Source organism: Taudactylus pleione, unplaced genomic scaffold (assembly GCF_031769625.1).
Source record: "Taudactylus pleione unplaced genomic scaffold, aTauple2 ptg001238l, whole genome shotgun sequence".
Taxonomy (NCBI): Eukaryota; Metazoa; Chordata; class Amphibia; order Anura; family Myobatrachidae; genus Taudactylus; species Taudactylus pleione.
This window is the reverse complement of record NW_028285638.1, coordinates 262,337-267,266: the sequence shown is the minus strand read 5'-3', so window position 1 is coordinate 267,266 and position 4,930 is coordinate 262,337. Positions and strand designations below refer to the sequence as shown.

At 39.7% G+C, this 4,930-nt stretch overlaps 1 pseudogene; it reads left to right on the top strand.

Annotated features, from left to right (window-relative positions):
- The first annotated feature begins 857 nt into the window (after positions 1-857).
- On the top strand, positions 858-3,352 carry LOC148450973 (uncharacterized; annotated as a pseudogene).
- The last annotated feature ends 1,578 nt before the right edge of the window (positions 3,353-4,930 follow it).

Sequence of the window (4,930 nt, the reverse complement as noted above, 5' to 3'; positions counted from 1 at the left end):
TGGAGACTATGTTATGATAAGAAGTTTTTTACATTCTGGTTCCCTTACAGATCGATGGGATGGTCTTTGGCAAGTACTGCTGACAACAGACACAGCTGTAAAGGTTGCTGAGAACACCTGGATTCACGGCTCTCACTGCAAAAAGGACAGAGATCCGAGCTTAAAGGGACCAAAAGACTCAGGACCTCATTCAGAGTCGGTCGAAGCGGCCGCACGGTCGTACGCCACCGATGTTCGCTAAAGTGCGCATGCGTAAAGTTCGCAATGCGCGTGCGCAAACTAGCCGCTACGATCAGAAATTTCTCTCTCCTTGAACACAGCCAGGTCGGTAGTTTGAGTGACAGATTGGGGCGTTTGTGGGTGGTAACAGGGGAAGGTGCTTGAAAACGGGGGAGTGGAGATCCGAACGCAGGCGTGCCTAATTATGCGAATGCCGTTTTATGGGAGTGCATACGGTTTATGGGAGTGCATAATTAACAAAGTAGCGTCATGGCACGTGACATGGGAGGTTTTTACACTGACATGATCGTAGTGCTTAAGAGAGGGTATGGTCAACCTTAAGCTCTACAACCAGTTCCGATGGTTCCTGATGGTTTCGAATAATCCTTATATGCCCGGAGATGACGTGTAATGGTACGAAAAGGGGGCGTATTTTTTTGTTTTCCGGCCGCTTCCTCCCCTTGGTCGGCCAGCTACCGATCCGAACTTAGGGACGCAACTTGCGAGGGAATCATTTGCATATCTGACCCCTTTTCCCGTACGACCGTGCGGCCGCTTCAACCGACTCTGAATGAGGTCCTCAGACTCAAGTGCTGAAATCAAGACCGAATTATATCTGAAATAACTCTTCAAGCAAGATGGAAGTGATTGCTTACCACAGACTGCAGGCCTAGACTGATGCAAAATAGAACTTTTAACATTGTGGTCTGTGTGTTGGGTTTCTTCCTAGTTATTTCAGTAGTGGGACTGATTTTTGCTGGAGAGCGAGCGAGCGAGGGTTCATGGTCTGGTTACTACACATCCAGTAATTTGGATGGAGTTTATTCTAATATTTCCTTTTCTAAGCAGGACAAGAGCTAAATGACCGGTGTCAGGAGACTGATTTACCATCCGTTGAAAAGTGTATTTGTGACTACTGTACTAAATCACCAGAGGAAAATTGTATATTGTGGTGTATGGAAAATATTGGTTATTATTCAGAGGAATATCCCATTCAGCAATATCATGCATTGGGGTATTCAATTACAGGCATAATTGACCATTGTCGCCATCGTTGGCGATATCGTCCATCCGATCGGCCAATATCATGGCCGATTTCCGCCAACGACGGCGAGGGCAGGCGAAAAAATTAGCAAAATCTCTTTTTGGGTAAAAATGTGGGGATTTCTTACAGAACACTTTGGACAGCCCCCCTAATGACACTTTAGCGAAAAAAAAACGTAAGTTGCACACTTTGGCAAAAAACGACCGCTGAAATTTCAGTTAAACATTTTTTTTCCATGAAAAATGCATTTAACGTATTGGGGCTGGTATTTCAGAGGGCCATAAGGATGTGCCAATTGTTTTAAACACCGCACATGGCTGGCGCAGGCGGTTTTTTATAACCGCTAAAAAAACGCCTGCGCCAGCCACGTGCGATGCTTAGAACACTTGACGCATCCTTATGGCCCTCCAAAATACCAGCCCCATTATGTTAAATGGATTTTTCATGGAAAAAAAAAATTAACGAAATTTCAGCGTTCGTTTTTTGCCAAAGTGCGCAGCTTACGATGGAGAAAACTTTTCTCCAGTTTTTTTTCTCCAATTAAGTTTTCGCCTGTTTTTTGGTGAAAAAACATCCGTTTTCGCCGCTAATTGAATACGGCCCATTGTTGGGTAAAATATTAAATGTTACTAACTGTTGGATGTGCACCAGAACTCCATTATTAAGTGGAGATATGCCACTGACACCAGTACCAGCTTTTCACACTGACATTACTAAGATACATACCATAGCTTGTGAGGATTGTTTTGCTAAATGGTCTGGTCAAAAGGTTACTGATACTTATAATCTGACAAAACCTCCAGTGATTACATTAGCTCCACATGTAAGTGAATATATTCCTTTTTGTTTTAATAAAACAATTTATGAAATGCAACAGTTACACCTCAGATTTGCACAACTGCAGGATTGTATACTATTCCTAGGCCCGAACACCCAATACAGCTAGGAAAGGCTGAGACAGGATACTGCAAAAACATCATTACTATGCACAAGCCCTATGTTCCTCAATGTGACAAATTCTGTAAGGTCTTCTGAAACCTGATTGTTTAACATGTACCACCGATTTTTATCAATCAATTATTATGAATCATTTGATTATACATTTCCTGTGAGGAAACCCAGGAATTCAGAGGATAATGAGACAGAGAAAGGCAGTAAGGTAGAAGGCCAGGTAAACAGCGAGGAAGATACTAGGACAGAAAATGGGTCAGAACAGGAGATATTTCACACGTCACCTGGGAATGATAGTTGCTACTATGGTATTAGGATTTGATGTTCCTTTCCTTTTGCCAAATGATCTCTATTACATATGTGGAAAATATGCTTACAAATGGTTACCAATCAATTCCTAAGGTATTTGTTATTTAGGTTGAGTGATTCCACAATTTTATGCCATAACTCATGATGATTTGCAAAAAGTTCTTTTGCAGGGTACCAATATTGGACGTTCTAAAACAGACATTGATCCAGTGAAAAAAAAGAGAATTTCTCTGATAAACATCGTATTGGTACAGCCTTTGATAACTTTCTTACATCTGGCAATTGGGGATATTTGGAAAATCAACAAGAGATTATTGATCTGGCTGAGTTTATGGACAATGTGACTGAACTTTATGATGAGACTTTCAGATATGTTGGGCATGAGTTAAAAGCATTTCGAAATGAACTATTGCAACACCGCCTAACGCTGGACTATCTAAATGCACAAGCGGGGGGATACTGTCTTACTCTTGAAACAAATCTTGGAGTTCATTGTTGCAATTATCTGACCAATGACACTACTGATCCGGAAGCTGTCATTACTAATTACATGAAAGAGGCTCATGATATGAAAGAAAAATTTTGCCATATACATTATGATAAAGATTCAGAAAACGTTTCATGGTGGTCATGGTTAGATCCTAGTAAATGGGTTTCAGTATTTAGAAAATGGTTTACCAATTTGTTTCATGCTATGACAGTTTATTCTTGCTATTGTGATCTTGGTTCTTCTCATCTATGCAGTCTACCGATGTGGCCTATGCTGTATTCAAGGGCTACACAGAGAGGTTGCTACAGTATGAGGGAAACAGGAACACATTACAATAAAGAGACACCTGGGATAGATATGGAGGAGCTTTATGTTCCAGTGTAATCTATAAATATGTCACATGTACAATAAAGAGACACCTGGGATAGATATGGAGGAGCTTTATGTTCCAGTGTAATCTATAAATATGACACATGTACAATACAGAGACACCTGGGATAGATATGGAGGAGCTTTATGTTCCAGTGTAATCTATAAATATGACACATGTACAATAAAGAGACACCTGGGATAGATATGGAGGAGCTTTATATTCCAGTGTCATCTATACATATGACACATGTACAATACAGAGACACCTGGGATAGATATGGAGGAGCTTTATGTTTCAGTGTAATCTATAAATATGAGCCATGTACAATAAAGAGACACCTGGGATAGATATGGAGGCGCTTTATGTTTCAGTGTAATCTATAAATATGACACATGTACAATACAGAGACACCTGGGATAGATATGGAGGAGCTTTATGTTCCAGTGTAATCTATAAATATGACACATGTACAATAAAAAGACACCTGGGATAGATATGGAGGAGCATTATGTTCCAGTGTAATCTATAAATATGTCACATGTACAATAAAGAGACACCTGGGATAGATATGGAGGAGCTTTATGTTCCAGTGTAATCTATAAATATGACACATGTACAATACAGACACCTGGGATAGATATGGAGGCGCTTTATGTTCCAGTGTAATCTATACATGTCACATGTACAATACAGAGACACCTGGGATAGATATGGAGGAGCTTTATGTTCCAGTGTAATCTATAAATATGACATATGTACAATAAAGAGACACCTGGGATAGATATGGAGGAGCTTTATGTTCCAGTGTAATCTATAAATATAACATGTACAATACAGACACCTGGGATAGATATGGAGGAGCTTTATGTTCCAGTGTAATCTATAAATATGACACATGTACAATAAAGAGACACCTGGGATAGATATGGGGGAGCTTTATGTTCCAGTGTAATCTATAAATATGACACATGTACAATAAAGAGACACCTGGGATAGATATGGAGGAGCTTTATGTTCCAGTGTAATCTATAAATATCACATATGTACAATAAAGAGACACCTGGGATATGGAGGAGCTTTATGTTCCAGTGTAATCTATAAATATGTCACATGTACAATACAGAGACACCTGGGAGAGATATGGAGGAGCTTCATGTTCCAGTGTAATCTATAAATATGACACATGTACAATAAAGAGACACCTGGGATAGGTATGGAGGAGCTTTATGTTCCAGTGTAATCTATAAATATCACATATGTACAATAAAGAGACACCTGGGATAGATATAGAGGAGCTTAATGTTCCAGTGTAATCTATAAATATGTCACATGTACAATAAAGAGACACCTGGGATAGATATGGAGGAGCTTTATGTTCCAGTGTAATCTATAAATATGACACATGTACAATACAGACACCTGGGATAGATATGGGGGAGCTTTATGTTCCAGTGTAATCTATAAATATGACACATGTACAATACAGATACCTGGGATAGATATGGAGGAGCTTTATGTTCCAGTGTAATCTATACATGTCACA